Source organism: Thunnus maccoyii, chromosome 23 (assembly GCF_910596095.1).
Source record: "Thunnus maccoyii chromosome 23, fThuMac1.1, whole genome shotgun sequence".
In the NCBI taxonomy this organism is placed as follows: Eukaryota; Metazoa; Chordata; class Actinopteri; order Scombriformes; family Scombridae; genus Thunnus; species Thunnus maccoyii.
In genome coordinates, this window is record NC_056555.1 from 19,132,597 (window position 1) to 19,149,414 (window position 16,818).

The 16,818-nt window shown below is 39.5% G+C and overlaps 1 protein-coding gene across 2 annotated transcripts in view; it reads left to right on the forward strand.

The window, feature by feature from the left end:
- Positions 1-16,818, forward strand: part of LOC121890896 (ankyrin repeat and BTB/POZ domain-containing protein BTBD11-A) — a 196,101-nt gene that overhangs the window by 48,026 nt on the left and 131,257 nt on the right. The window contains exon 1 of one of the 2 annotated variants that reach the window (XM_042403523.1): positions 6,767-6,827. The exons of the other annotated variant lie outside the window; for it this stretch is intronic. The gene's annotated coding sequence lies outside the window, so the exon portion shown is untranslated. Of the gene's footprint in view, positions 1-6,766; positions 6,828-16,818 lie in introns of those variants that run through there. 2 annotated transcript variants of the gene reach the window in all.

The following is a 16,818-nucleotide window of genomic DNA, read 5'->3' on the forward strand; positions in this document are numbered from 1 at the left end:
ACACTAAAAACTGTTATTTTGTTCTAAACACACTTTTGTGGATTTTAAAGCAGTAGCCATATATATATAATGTTACAATGTTGGATGTTCATATTAAATGTGGCCTAAGTGTCAAATAATGAGGTAAACATATGTAGAAGTAATCCCTGTGAGCAAAAAGCAGACTCTAGCCTGCTTTGAACGCTTTCCAACAGTTTGTACTTTTAGCCCGAGCCAACGTCAGATTGTGATGGATTTCTTTACATGGTCGTCTGCTGCATGCACAGCGCGTGAATTCATTGCTCCAGTCCGCTAACGTTATGGCATTTTTCCATTGTTTTGGGGGTAGTCATGCTGAGCCATGACTGGAGTCGAGCTGGCATGCTGTGAGTGTTTTTCCATTACACAGCATGGCAAAGTAAAATAAATAGTTTACCTTTTTGAGGTGTGCTGGTCGTCTGCAGCTGTTCATCAATCATCATCATCGCTGTGGCTGTCTCTGCTTGTACTATTCCTCCCTGCATTATTTCTAACTGATCTGCTGAACAAAGAGCCCCAAATATCTCCATATGTTGTTGTGTCGACTGTAAATTCATCACAATACAAGTCTCCTGTTATTAAGTCATTTAAAAGCTTTTAATATGAAGCAGTAAAGCAGGAAATGTTGGGTTTGCATCGGCGGTAACTTAACACGTCTCTGATACGGCTGCCCCTCAGCAGGCTTCCAGAAAGCTGGCCAATCAGAACAGAGAAGGCTCATCATAAACTGCCTGTTAAGAGACAGGCTGAACTGAGGGGCTGCATAAAGGGCCAGTATAAGATAAATAAGGAACTATGAATCATGCAAAGCTACTCTAGTGGAGTCCCAGAATAAAAATATAGAGCTGGAAATGTGCATAATAGGTTCCCTTTGACAATATGTCTGAATGCTTTGTTTCATGCTTTGTTGCTGCACTAAATTGAACTGTATGTTATGTCGGGTCATCATCCCTTATTCTGCTGTAGGGAAGAGACTGTCACAAGACAGAGTAGGACACGTTTAATCCCTGTGGTCAAATTCAGTGTTTAAGCTCACCAGTACCTCATAATATCCTTCACTGTATACACACACAAACACGCACATCCTCACTGTCTGTCAAAAAAAATGATCCTCACGAAGATTGAAGCACAACATCACACAACAAACACACACACACGCTCATGCACTTACCCCTCCCTCCCTTCCCCCCCACACACACAGCCCTACTCATCACTCACCATTACATCATGCAATTAAACTTGAACATAGGAACTTTGGCTGGGCTTATTTCCAAAACACAGTGTAACTCAAAATTGATTTCCCCTCAACACAACCCCACACTGGCATAAAAACAACCCTGTAGATTTTGCGATTAATGTGGCAGAACGGATACCGCTGGTACCGCAGCGCACTTGTTACAGGGCACACACACCCTACTGCTCAAGACCAGCCGCCGCAATCAAATGAGTCGCAGAAGTGATGAATTATGGGTAATTATGAGGTCACTGTGGCCATTCTTGACAACTCTTAGCATCAAGTCTTTTATTTATGAACACATTATGATTATTAAATATTTTGTTCATGAATCAAAGGGAGGTGAAGGATTTATTAAGTGAAGCACAGCTGCTCTAGAGGCAAAAATAACTGATTGGTTGAGTTAGAAAGGTTAAAGGTTAATAGGTGCAGTCAATGAATGAAGTTCATTTCAGCCCAACACCACCTCAGCCCATGTTTTTCAGCCTGAAACCAATATTTTAACACTAAAGCACTCTCTTTCTATCTCCTGTATAAACAGAAATAAACACAGATTCTGCTGAAAGTGTACTGCCGCTTTAACGTCAGCTACTTCTTGATGTGCTGATGTGGAAAGACATAACTGTCGTCGGGGTGCCTTTATCTAGTTAAATTCCAAGTTCAGACAAGTCATATTACCATAGCTATGTATGGGTCATTAGCCAGCTTTTCCACAATCATAAACTTTCTTCATGGTCATGAATACAATAAAAATATGTCATTGACATTTACTTTTTTTTTTAGATTTAGTTTTTCAATATGTTCTTTCTTTCCTACTGAAATTCGATTCTGCTCCAATTTAGCGCCTTCAAAGAGCTGTGACTCTTTCTTAAAGCATTACACTGGCACCGTCTACAATTCCTCCACATGCACTTTGAATTTATCTCGGTGAGATTGGAGCTTAGATACATACTGCCGCATTGTAATGAAGTGAGAGAGCACTTACTGATACAAACAGTACAAGGACAAAGGATCTCACAGCCCATATAATGCAAGAGTAGACAGTGCAAGACGCCCACTGGGGATGGCTCCTCGGCCAGTTCTCACTTATTAGGATGACTGGCTGAGCATGCAGACACCCTGAGGGAAGAGGATGTTGAGATGGTGGGTGGTGAGAAGGTGAGCGGGGTCAGGGGCGATGTATTGTGTACACTTCCTTGCTCCGACTTATAGGGCCTCTTTGGAGGTCAGCTGGCAACGCACATTTTATTTTTTGGAAGAAGTTAAGAGGGATGAAACCCTGACTGTGATGGAGGAAGACAGGATGTTTATTGAGGATAAATCTTGAAAATTAGGCAACAGAGCATTAGAGATCTTATCTTCTTTGGCTGGTGGAGGACAGGCTATTGTTAGTATTTCAGGATTTTTTAGCCATGAGGCAGAATGACTCTAGTGTTGTCAGTCTCTCTGTCAGTTAACCACTTTTATTCAAACTGAAATATCTCAAAAACTATTGAATGGATAGAGGATGAATCATACTGACCAGGGTAATCCCCCGACTTGGCCTCTGGTGCCATCAGCAGGCCAAAGTTTTGATTATAACGTGAAATGTCACCATATAGATTGGCGCAGAGTTTGGTACAGAATCTATTTACACTGTAAACAGCATACCTGCACATCAGCATTGTCACTGTAAATGTGTTAGCATGCTGATGTTACCATTGAGTTCAAAGCAAAGCTGTATATAAAGATACCTGTTTGCATCGGAGCCCATTTGAAGCCAAAAGTTGCAGCTTTTGGTCGGCGCCATCTTTTCTTTTTGGAGCCAGGATCTTCCAAATAAGGAGTGCAGGGTGCTTTCACGCTCTGGAAACATGCCTCACTACCTTGGACCGAAGCGAACGCTAGCTTACTGGGAACAACGAGCTGTGCACACTTATCAAGTAGCATATAACTTGCTGAAATATTGTGTGACAGCATCCTGTGATGGTCTTGTTAGTGTAATTCTTTAACCACAAACACAGTAGAACTGAGTGTCTGGAGAAAAATCACTGTTTATTCTTTAAACAGAAGCTCAGACAATCTGAGACAGCGTGAGGAGAGCAGCAGGTGAGCCAACTGTCAATCACAGCTGTCAATCAATGCCCACATGGCAGACATCAAAGCTACTGTAAGTCTTCAAATCTTATTAACAGAGAGATAATTTCCAAAATGACCACCAGCACGCTTATTAGAGGGCCTGAATTGAGCGGTTGAGACCATAATGACTCGCTGAAAAAAAATGTTGGACTTAGTATTTCAGGATGTTTGAATGGGAGTCAGTTGGAGCCTGGTATTTTTTGGAGCCAGCATCTAGCGGTTGTCGGTGGCTTTTGCACTTCAAGGTACTTCCACCTTGGCTTCAGCGTCAAGCTTTGGTAGTTGCCGCTTGGCTGAAAAACAGCGTTGCAGAGCCACTGGCATGTTTCATCTTGTAAGAGGGTTTTTGGAGGTGGTGGTAAGCAGGTTTCTAATCTGGATTTTGAACAGCTGTATTGTACTGTCAGCTTTTTGTTTGTTGCTGTTTTCCTGCCCTTAATCTTCTCTTGTCTCTCATGATTTTTGCCGGTTTTCACCCGCACACGTTCGCTGCCTCTACTGTATATCAATGCACAGTGAGTTCTGCATTTTTCCTCCCCTTTTAGTCGTCGTCGTCTCACGCCGCAGTGCTAATTGAATTTCACCACCTGTGAATGATCTGTGCATTACTGTGGAAGGTCAATATCTTTTTTTCCTGATCTAGTTTGCAGTGATTGTTGGGTGGTGTAACCAGAGAGCTCAGCTGAATCACTTCAGAGCAAAAGCAGATGGAATTGGTTATAATGCATGAAGAGCCAACATAATTCTGGGAATTCGGGGAACATCTAAATTCAGACATAAAGAAGCATGTATATAAGCACAAGCTAAACTAGGTTACATTTTGGTATATGCAGAGCAATGCTGATGCTATATTCTAATGGTGAGTCGATAAACAGATAATGGTATGTCTGGATGGTCATCAGCCTCTCCCCACGGACTTTATGTGGACTGTATCATTGACCAAAAAAGTGTTGGTGCACATGCTGTTTGTGATCAATGCCCCATGTGAGCGAGCGTGACATTACTTCCTTTGGGGGCAACTGGCAGCGATCGCACGTGTCCACTGCAACAACAAAGAGCTGATGGGCTTTCTGTGCTGAACACAAAGACCGTGATGACAGATCACGAGCAGAGTCTGAGATCAGATACACCGAGGTAGACGCTGGACCTGGAGGAGGTTTTGTAAAGAAGAAACGGTTCAATTCAGGTGCAGGAGAAGGGATGACCTCTGGTATTCTGTGTAGAGCTGCAACGTTTAACTGATTAGTAGATCGACAGAAAATTAATTGTAACTAATCGAATAATCAGTAATTTTTCAAGCAGCAGCATCTTCTATGTGACAATTTGCTGTTTTTCTTTGTCATATATAACAGTGATTTGAATATCTTGAAGTTTTGGACTGTTAGTCAGACAGAACAAGCCTCTAATAAATTGTTTTAATTATTTTCTAATAGTTCATACAAATAGTTAATCGAGAAAATAATCAGCAGATCGATTGATAATGAAAATAAGCATTAGATATGTATTGCAGTAATAATGTTTTATAAAATTCTATTTAATAGCTCATTTTGATTGAATGAGGATTTTATCTTACATACGTGAGCAGTTTTTGTCTGATGTAACACAATTCAATAAATATCAAGTTGAAAACAATCTCACCACAGGATCTGTATTATCAGGAGTTTTCTCCTTGTGTAGAGGTTTAAATTGATTTTTTTTTTTTTTTTCCTGAGCACTTCAACTGCTCCATCTGCTGCTGATGAAGATATGATCAAAAGTTCCAGAGCAGCTACAAAATGGACTTTTTTCAGTGAGATGAGATTATTTTCTCAGCTGCTGTTTTCCAAGGTTGATCTGATCTGATTTAAACCTGTTGTATCTGGCATATAAATACATATAAATACAACTACTACTAACCACTTCAACCATATCACCCTACTTTCCCTAATGGCAAAGGCAATAAATCGATACTTAATGTTGCCCTCGATTTTGTGTCCCTTGATGTTAAGTGGAGCAAAAAGGACCAATATTTCTTTTGTTTTTGCTGGAAATGTGCCATTATTTCATTATTGACATAAGCTGGAACTGAAATTACAAAAAAAATCAACACATTTCATTATCTTAGCCAGGCTAGATGCAGCTAACCAGTACACATAAAGTATACTGTATGTTGTGGCCTTCTTGTTTTCACTAACAAGGTATTTAGGAACAGGTTCCCAATGTATTTTTGAGTTACTTGTGAACTTAGTGCCTAATTTGTACCGTATTTTACAACCGATAACTGCACAAGATTTTCTGTATGGCAAAATAATTCTGGAGTTTCTTCCATCAAAGCTTTAAATTTTCTACTTGTTTGGGTTTCTCTCTGCAGTCTCTGCTCTCTAACTTTCACTTCGACTGCTTCACTCTCAGCCAGAACTCAGTGGAGCGTGAGACCAGAGTTCAAAAGACGGGGCTGTTCAGGATCCTGTATCCATGATGTCACAGCCGGCTTCATACTGAGGCAGCAGCCCTTTATCTCTGGTGAACTCCTGCTAACAAGCTCAATTACAGTAGCTACAGACACAGTAGTATGGCTTCAGGCTGGATGTGCTTGTCGTGCTTCCAGTAGTTGTAGTGGGGATATTTCCACCACGGGGCTTTATATTCCATCACAGTAGGTAAGCAGGAGGAAGGTGGTGGCTCAGACAGGGCTGTCTTTGTTGTTGATATCGTTCAGTGACAACAAACAATGGTACAATCTATTCTTTTAAACCACATTTGTTTCTATATTTAAAGGGTTGATTCAATTAAAAAAACCTCCAAAAAACATCTGAGGGATACAGAACTGAAGAGATGTATTTCTGCAACACAAAACTGAGTATTTTTTTCCTGTCTTTGCTCTTATCATTACCTTTTTTTCTTCTGATTATTTTACTTCTTTTGGCCTATAAACATTGTTCAAATAACTGTCCACAACTCGTAGACATATTGAACTTCAAGGTGTAACTGTTGCTAAATGAACTGACAAAGCTAACGTTAGCTTGCTAATATCTCATCCGTTTAGATTGAAAAGTAAAAGAAGTAATATGGAATATGGTGACCTTATCTGACCTGACACTTTACAATTCACAGAAAAAAACACAATATACCTCAGATGACAAAACCAAAAATGTAAGACTTATGGGCACAGCACTCGGCCGGCCAACCAATGGTGTAACTTTGTCACTCACTCACTCACTGACAACTGCGGTTATAGGGCTGGTCCGTGACCAGTCCAGCCAAAAACACAGTGAAAGAGAGAGAGAGAGAGAGAGAGATGCAGAGTAAACATCACATCTCTCCTCCAGTGCTGCTGATCAGCAGAAATCTAATGTATTGCGAACGCCGTACTCTCCGTGGATACATCCTCGTCATATCGATGCCTTGATTCAAAGAGAAAGCTGTTGGCGTTACCATTCCAGCTCGTACTCAGCTGAAGAGTGGAGGTTGTCTGAAGGTATTTATACAGTTTGGGGGGGGGGGGATCTGCCAAATTCACTCATCAGCAGTAAGTATAAATCACTTTGTCAGCTGCTAGGGTTTGGTAAGGTCAGGCTGTCATTCTTTTGGTCATAAAAAAAACTGCACACAGAAAGCCACAGGGGATACAGAGGAACAGTACCTACAGTACAGTAGAGGTTTCTCTGGCAGTCATACTGGCGCTTATCTCACTCGGAAGGGCAGCAGACTTGAAGGAGCCCTGGGTTTTAATCAAGAGGATGACAAATTCAGCTTTTGCATTCGGTTTGGTCAGTTGCAGTTTATCACAAATTACAGTCATGTTGTCATTACTTTTTTTTTTTGTGCCTATATTAGACATTCACAGTGGAGAGAGAGGAGGGAAACACTGAGAGAAATAAGGCTCCCAGGACAGATTCATACTCTGGACCGGAGAAATCAGTCATGCGTAAATGCTACGTCAGCGGCTGGCCAAACTGTCTTCACCAAGCCGACATATTAGAAATAAAACTCAAAACTTTTTATTGATCTTTTGACAAAAAAAGACTCACAACAAGCTCAGTTTAATAGCTGAAGATGTGAACTACCTACACTTCTCTGACACTGAGCAAACTCCATCTGCTGATAAGAGATGATTGAAAGTTCCTGGACAGCTACTAAATGTTTTCTTAACTGTTGTTTCCAAAGATGAACTTTGAGTTTTTCTTTTAACAATTTATTGATCAGTTCAATGGGCAATAACTGTTTTCAGGTGGGCTAAGAAACATACAAGAAGAAGAAGAAGAGTATTTTATTTATTGATCCGTATAGTTTATATAACCCTGTCTCCTAGAAATTACCTTTGGTGAAAACATAATTGCAGCCTGGATTATGTTGACAGGTATGTTTTTACTGAGTAAATGAGGTGCCTCATACAAAGAGCAGGACTTTAGACACTGGAGACCAAGGACGATCTTTCCCTAATCTTAACCAAATGCTGAGCAGTGCCTGAACATAACCACACTGTGTACTGCAGAAGTTTAATCATGCTTTAGTTGCTGTGTATGGTTATTGTATTTCAAGATCGGATATTTTGGTGGAAAACAAATGAAATATGTTCTTTGCGTCTTGCCAGATACGTTCATTAACAACATTTCCTTATTAAGTTGATAAAATTGTAATTCGGGCAGCATTGTGCTGTTGCAAATTAGTAGTAGCCTATATAATAAAATGTAATTTCTAGGAGACAAGGTTGACATGACATTCGGCCATAGTGAAACCAAAGAGTTTATAGTGAAACTAGAGACTTTGATAGATCTTTTAAGTTAGGTTGACAAGTTCACAACATAGAAAATAGAAGTTGTGTGTAATTTGAGTGGCTGCTAATGAGGATTTCACTTCTCAAGACATGCAAAAGTGAAAAAAATATCCTCAGTATGTAAATAAATGAAAGATTTCTCTTTTGGAGTTGATGGAGACTGACACTCGTTGAAGCAGAAGTGTATCTTGCTGTGCGATCGCTGTGTCGAATAGCAGTTTAAGTATACTTGTTGTTTCAGCTGATAAAAATATAAGTATAAAAAGTCTAAAATGCTCCAGGAACACTTTTGCCCTCAAGCCAAAAGGGCCAACGGGACTTGTTGTTGACAAACTTGATATGGCACAGAAGTCAGCTTCAATATTAAGGCAATACCAGAGCTACTTTTACATTTTCCTTGACTTTTAACATTGCGAGAGTTTTTCACAAACACCAACTGAGTCTAATTGTAGACTATAAACTGCTTTCTCAAAGGCCCGTTAAAACCTCTAAAGCGGCAAATTTAACATCTGATTAATGCTGTTGTTCATTAAGAACAACCACTAATAGTAAAGGCCAAAACTGCAAGGACGACAAGTGTCTGCAGAATATTGTTTGACTGGATTGGAGACTTTAATTATATTTCATATCTTTCTATTTTATTACTTTTCTGACTTTTTTTTTCTCTTTTCTGTTTAAAATGTCACTCCAGTTTCCCTAACTCAGCACAGAATAACTCAATGTTAAAATCTATCTGATCTAATTCAGCAACTTTCCACACGTGAGTCTTACTTTTGGAATAACTCAAGTATCACTGGCCCAAGACCTGTTCATAACCATTCTGTCCTGGCTAATTAAAGGTATTATCTATTGCAAAATGGTCGAAAAACATCAAACCGGCTAGAATTTCTGTCTTTCTGTCCTCCCTCGTTCTCCTTGTCCTTAGCTCAGTTTCTATTATACAGGAGAAAGAACTGAATATTTTACACCTCATTGATTCAATTGAGACGGATAGAGCTTTCTGGACAAGCGTAACCTTTTAACTCCTAGCTCTACATGAGTCGACAGGATTTTACAAGCTTAAGCTCTATCCCTGGCCATGTCCTGGTGCACCTGACCTCCTAAACCGACACTTCCCACAAGCAAATCTTTGACCTTCGGCTGATTTATTAAGATGCTTCCTCAGTGTTTCCATTTTTTACTTAGTATTCAAGTCTCCTCTCGGGCCTGTATCCTTGGGTACTTTCTGCATCCGCAGGGAGTCAAGTAAATGTCATTTTTTTTTCGGGGAGATAATTGGACTCTGGAACATAGCGGGAGGGATTTTCTACGTGCTTCAGTCTGACAGTCTGACATCCAGGTTAACGTCTGTTCACATCGGCATCGATGCACCAGGAAATTCTGTTCTGAAATTCTACTGGTTCTGACACGGACAATCTGATGCATCTGTTAGTTTTTGTTTTTTTTTAACTCCAATTCCAGTGCAGTGTGCTCTCCTTACCCTTTTCAGTCAGATTACTTATTAAAATTCAAGGCTGATGAATATTGCAAGGGGTGAACGGATAAACATCTCTGTGGGACTTTCTTTTGAGGTAGCAGTTCATCTGGCGATCAAATATTTGACAATACTGCAGCGCTTGACATGCATCTAGATGAAGAGCTTTGAGGTTAATGTAGAAGCTCATATATATATAGTATTTACTATAGTCCTAAACTGCTTGTAGAAGCTGATAGACGTCAGTTAAATCACTCTTCATTTTATAATATATAAAAGGAGGCACAAAATCATTATCTTTTAGGGATTTGGGAACCATCAGGGTCTTAAGGTGTAACCTAGGGTACTAAATGTCCTCTTACGCTTTGACTATATGTCCATGCTGTGCAATCATCCCAATTTATGACTCCTTGTAGATGCTGTACAAGTACAAATCCACCACTTGGCTGCAGACATTGTAAGTTGGCGGCATCTGTTGTGTTTCACCAAAAATCTGATCATAGAAGAAACGTATCTGATCACTAAAACAGCAAGATTACATTGTTTAAGCATTGGTCACACCAAGAAGTGGCATATAGCGATATTTATCCATCAGACCTTGCATGATGGGTGATGCAAGAAGCTTGGTGATGTACTCACAGTACTAATTGGCCAGCTGGGAACATTTTAGCACTATTAAGTCACTTTATCCCTCCAAGCTAGCTGGCTCGCCAATTGGCAGTTAGCTAGCTAATGCAGTCGCTAACAAGACAATAGGTTGACATAGTTTGTCTCATGACGGTCTATAAACCATTGGGGCAGCAGAGGACGGTTATAATCAAACGAATGTGATGCAACACAGCTAACAAACTCAGACTCTCGGCTCACTCAAAGGTCAGCATTGTCAAGACAGTTGGTATGACCAGGCTTTAACACTGTTCGACAATCTAGATTATGTGTCCTGTCCAGGGTTCAGTTTGTAGGCAAGTCTGATATGTTTCTCAAATTTCATCGTTGGGACTGAATGTTCACACTGTTGTTTGTGTTTTTCCAAAACAAAAACAAAATATACCACCACAAAAACAGTTTATCATGCAATAGTGCAGAACTCCAATGAATGTCTGTTTTTGAGCTCCATTTTTTTTAGGCAGGTTAACTTATCTCGTTATCACTCTCATTAATCAGACGTCAACATTATGTGAACCAGGAACTATATATAATTATATAATTATATAATTATGAAATATAATTGTGTGGCCAGACGTATTGTTAGAAAATTTGAATCATGCATGAGTGTTCATAATGAACGTATCTGCATAAAATTCACTATTTATTGGCATATTTGCTGCAATTTGTTTTTTGGTTTTGTATTTCTCCTGGCAACTAAAGAACCAATATTAGAGGGTGACAAATAGCATGGGCAGCAATGATATTGTCTCCAAAACATATTTAGCAAAACTACTTAGTATTATATAAACATATTTTTTAAGAGGCAGGGTTGCAAAAGCAGTAAAATTTGAAAACAACCTCTTTGTCAAATGCAGTTATTGAAATTGTTGTAGAAATTGGAATCAAGGTCAATTTTGTCTCCACAATTTTGAGTTAATCTGTGTTTATCAGCTTTGATTTATAAACTCTGGTGCTCTTCAGGTTCTGTTGCAACATATTTTAGTCGTTTTTGAGGCACAGGTCTTATCCACATGATGTAAATGTGTGACAATTTGGCCCCTTTGAAACTCTTTTCCCCTCATGTTGCTATGAAAGCACTAGAGTGCTGAATGTCAGACTTATTTCAAAGCCAACACTGCAAATTGGCATACCGCCTGTGTAGCCGTGTTGTGATGTAGTAACGTCAAAGTCCAAGTCCTTTTTTATGTGGCTTTATTTTATCCTTTTCTTTTATCCTTCAGAATAATTATTTTACTCCAAAGGTGTCAGTAGTGTTAATGAACCTCAGCGGAGTGTCTTTTTCTGTAGCACATTCATTTCTCCTCTACTCCCCCACATCATCTGACCATTTGATTGGCAGGCAGTCTTTCTTTTATTTCAGTGGGTGGTAACTTACATAAGGCGAATAGTTGATGCAGGGATGATTGCTCTCTCTGCTGCTTCTTGGATACAACCCTCCTTCCAGCCTCGGACATCTAAAGGCTGCTTGTAAGCCATTTTAGCCACAGGCCAGCGCACTACATAGTTAAAGACACTTCTTAGAAGTATATAAACCTAAATTAATTGTCAGGTTAATCGTTTCTTTCTATGCATCCTTCAGGGCTGACGAAACAACTGAGACCATTGTGGTCATGTCGTCTGTATTTTTTCTGGGGAATTTGGGTTTTTAGCAATGTGAGGGGAGTTTACATCCCATAACTACCATTTGGTGAATATTTTATAAGTGGATTCCAGTATTTTGAAGACTCTGATCAGTATTTTGTTTCTGATATAAGTAGTGGCTTTACGTAAGACTAGTGGAGATAGATAAGCAGGCACTGGCATGGCATTCAGATGAAACTGCCAATCGAGCCAGTAGGGACAACCATTGTAGGTTAGCCAAGAAGATACAGTGTAGATATATAAGTATCTGCTCTTTGATTGGTTGAGGGTAGGATTTAAAGACAGCTTAAAGGTATGTTAGGTCAGGGTTAGAGAATTGTATCAAATGTCAGGGTTCAGTAGATGTATGACGGCACAGTCTGATACCCACTGCAGGACCTAATGATACGTCAACATCATTAAACATTTATACTGGGCTTCCATAGGAATGCTTACCCAACTTTTGGCGCATTTCACTTTGTGTATTGATAACTGTAGGCCAACAAAAAGTTAATCATCTTTATAATAATTACATAAATGACCATTTTCCCACTAGAATTGTAATCTGATGGTGTGGAGAGAAGCCCCAAGGCAAAAACTGAGCTGTGGGCCCCTGTGAGACCCCCTGTGGTCCACATGACAAAGGGCGCCGACCATGAACTGCAATGTCCCCAGTTCGAGACCGGCCAGGGACCTTTGTTGCATGTATTTCCCCGTCCTTCCCCCCTCATTTCCTCATGTCAAATCTGCAATGAAGGCATAAAAAAAACCCAACTTATTTTTCACTTACTTAAAAAACGTAATTGAAAACATTCTGTAATAATGCAAGAGTTGCCCCAAGGCTCTCTCCTTTTCATAACCATTTAATAAAATAACTACAAACTAATTTCTGCACAATGAACCTGGGCCCTTCGGGGCTTCTGAGGGGCCCTCGAGGCAGTCGGCCTTGTACATACAAAGGTTTTAAGCACTCACATTCACACACATCTCTATTGAGCAGTTAACTGAATTAATTATGAATATAGTTCCAAATGGTTGAAGTCATGACCTTCGGGAACTTGGACCCAAAACCTCCGTATTTCTAAAATCCTGGCTACAACCCTGCATCCATTTTCTCTGTCGCCGCGCCAACCTAAAGGAGAATCCAATGAACAGTCTTAAAAATGGATTGTTAGGAGTGTCATTGGAAACTCTTGGAATTCACCTCCATGCATGCCGGCTTTTTTAAAAATGATTACCAGTGAAATTAGATAAGTGGAATAATTCATTGACATGGTTCAGGCATTTCTTTGTCCAGATTGTGAACAGTAATAGTTTCCTCAGGGGGCCTTAAATAGAAAACCGAGGCATCCATCAGACCCTAATGCTCATGATATCATTGAATAGATAATTACCTCCAGGCCATTTATGTGCCATCGTCTTGGAACAATCACTGAGCAAATGTAGCTGAATGTTTTTAGTGATACACCCTTATAATATAAGGTAGTGCCTTAGCTAGCATCTCAATGATTCTTAGTGATATGAATAGCAATGATCCCACCATGTGTGTCTGTATTCTCAGTTGGATTTAAGGGTGTAATCCTTGCTAACATAATTATCTCTCTCCTTCCTTCCATGCTGTTGAACCTGATCTCCCCTTCTGTCCACTACAGGTAAGCCTCTTTTGTGTTGCATTAACATTGGACTAAGTGTGTTCTCTCACTTTACTCGCAGCCTAATGGTTCAGACCGCTTGCCAAGCATGAAAATAATTTACCTCATCCGAACAACTTGTGAAATTGGAATCTGTACATTTTCCAAACTGTATTACAGCCAGTAGATGTGCTGGCTCTATTTCATTGCTCTGAAGTTGGCAGCATCAAAAGCAAACATGCTATTTGTTAGTATGTTGTGTAAAAGATTAGAGGAAGCAGAGAGAAAATCCTTTTCTCTTGGTGTCTCCTCACAACAATTCAGTGTGTGACATCTCATTACAAGGCTGCAGCTGATTATATATTTTTTTTATTATGTTATGTTATTTTAACAGTTTAGAAAGTGTGATATCTCATTGCCAGTTTTTTTAGAGTTGTTCTTAATTCTTTTAACGGTTACACTCTCAAGAGGCTCGTTATCACAAATTCATGCTTCAATGAAGCGCTACATGCTTTAGTTGCTACCATAAATTGTTAAAAAAAAACAACAAAAAAAAACCAGGCACATCCTTTCAACTATCTCTCCTTTTATATTCCCACTTCATTATTACCTGCATCTAAATGTGCATCATATCTGTCACTGTTTGTCTTTTATATTTTATAACCTTGTTTGTGTTGCTGTATTATATTTTAAAAGGTATCTATCTGAGTAGTGCATCAGATGAACAACACGGTGCATAGGTTTGCTGAATATAACCAATGTGACTCTGAACCTCTGGCAGTACACGACCTGTTCTTATCAAAAAACCCAGACCACCTGTGCTCTCCAAATCACAGAGATTTTAAACTGCCCTGCAATCAGGAGGGCACATTTCGAGAAAATGACGGAAGTTGGAGTTAGTTGGGAACAGCTGGCTGTGCATTTTAATTCAGACTTATCAAAAGTGCTTGGGGTTCTCTGCAGGTCAGCGGTGATACAAACTTCTCTCTTTCTGCATTAATGTTACTGGGGATACTGATGCTCTTTGGTGTTCTGTAGAAAACGTCTACAGGTTAAAAAAAAGGCCAAAAAAAGACTCTACCACTGCTGTGCAAGGTGCATTGGTCAGTGTTTTTACCTCAATTCTAAGAAAATGGTATTTACTGCACATTTATTGGTGCCATTGTTTAGTAACACTTTATTTTAAGGCAAGGCAAGTTTATTTGTATAGCACATTTCAACAACAAGGCAATTCAAAGTGCTTTACCCGAAACATAAAAGGCATCAAGACAGAATATAAAACCAACACAAGGACACATAAAAAAGACATTTAAGTACAATTAAAAGGTGTTCAATTGGAAATAAAAATAAGCTAAAATAGAATAAAACAGGAGAATAAAAGTAACAGTGCAGTATCAGATGTTAATGAAAATCTACAAATTTGGTTTAATAAAAGGCAGTGGCACATAGAAAGGTCTTCAGCCTAGACTGAAAAGAACTGAGAGTTACAGCAGACCTGCAGTTTTTGCACAGTTTGTTCCAGATATGTGGAGCATAAAAAACGAACGCTGCCTCTTCATTTAAGTCCTATACTTATCTGTCATCTGCTTAAAAGGAACTGATATGTAATTTTAAATGCATAGGAACGTTTCTGAGATGGATGGTTTAATTTGATGCTAATTATATGGAAAATAGACAGGGTGATCAATTGGTGCACTTCCATTTAATTAGAATTAATTGACCCCTGTCCTGATCAGCTATTGTCATAGCTTAGAAACCGTAACTAGGCACCGCCGCAGGCCTTTCAAGCATTGGATTTCTTTACATTTAAGTGTGCATGGAACTGGAGTAAGAGAGAGACACCGTAAAGTGTTTGGAGCGTGGTGTTTTACTTTTAGTCTTTCCAAAATCAACAATACAAGAGTAAAAGTGTAAGGAATTGATTAAACTGTGTTTGTCTGCTTGTCGAACATGAGCTGTAAACACATATCCAGCTAACTAGCTCACTACAGTAGTAATCTAACCCAGAGTTACGTCTGAGGCCAAGGACCATTTCATACATAAGTCCACCCAAAGTGGACTTATGTATGTACCGATCTGTAAATAGCGTTCGTGTCAACCGCCAAGTTGTAATTACACTGGGAAACTGGGATGTATCTTACTTGGCACTTAATAATACAGAAATGCTTGAAAACCAAACAAACATGGTACCTTAAGCCTCCAAAGTCCATCATTCAATATCATTAAACCCAAATTTAATCAATATAATGTAGTTTTTTTTAATACGAGCATCTCAGTCATCATACAACGTATTATAAGGACATGCCAAATAAAGCTTTACCCACCAATCTATTCCCTGATATCAAACAAATTGGAGCACATACAGTACAGGATGTTCATTATGATGTTGGAGCATCTGTTTCAAACATTCGTTTTCCAGCTCTGTCAGTTGCATTTCCAAAAAAAACCTCGCCAGTTAGGATTCCCTTTAGCGGTTATGGATGTTGCTGTTACAGAGTATTTCCTGTATTTGCTTTAATGTGTCCTCCAGGAGGGATTTGAAGCTTTGATCCTGACAGCCTCACTGTGCTCTGGCCACCATCCGAAATTCTTGCCCACTAAGTGCCAAAATACGAACAAAAAATTGGCTTTGGCGAAGAAATAAAATGGGGTCACCAGCTAATCGGGTGGTAATTTATTCTCAGAATGACTGCCAGGCTGAAATCACTGTTTTCTATGTTCAGACCAGCTGAAATCATGTAGGAAAAACAATATGACCGTCACTGTCATTATGATGCGGATGTAAGGCAACTATTACATCAAAGTCTGAAATAGCTGCAGCGTTATTTTCACTCCACAACATAAAGGTTTTTCAGCAAAACAAACAACATTTTTGAGGACTTTGCTGTTTCTGTGAGAGGTATGTATGATGCAGTTTAATGGCCGATATGTTTGGATGGTAAATTTCACAGTTTACCTGCAACTGGCAGATGGGTCAGAAAGTAAATTTTGGGTATTGGCTTCATCTGTCGGGCATCGTGCCCTGCAACAGGGTGAAATTAGCATGATGAATGCAGCTGGGCTATTTATCATAGCAAGAGGCTCTCTATCACAGTATAATTACCACTCTGCCAATGGTGGCTCTTCACACAGATGAACAGAGAAAGCTGTAGATTCACAACCTTGGACTGACCGGTCATATAAAATATTTGTTGTCGTGTTCGTCTGTCTTTAGTGGTCAAAATTTCAGTTTTTTAAGGCGTTAACAGAAAGAGAAACTTTTGAGCTTGTGGCAAAATAGAAAGACAGCTTGGCTTGC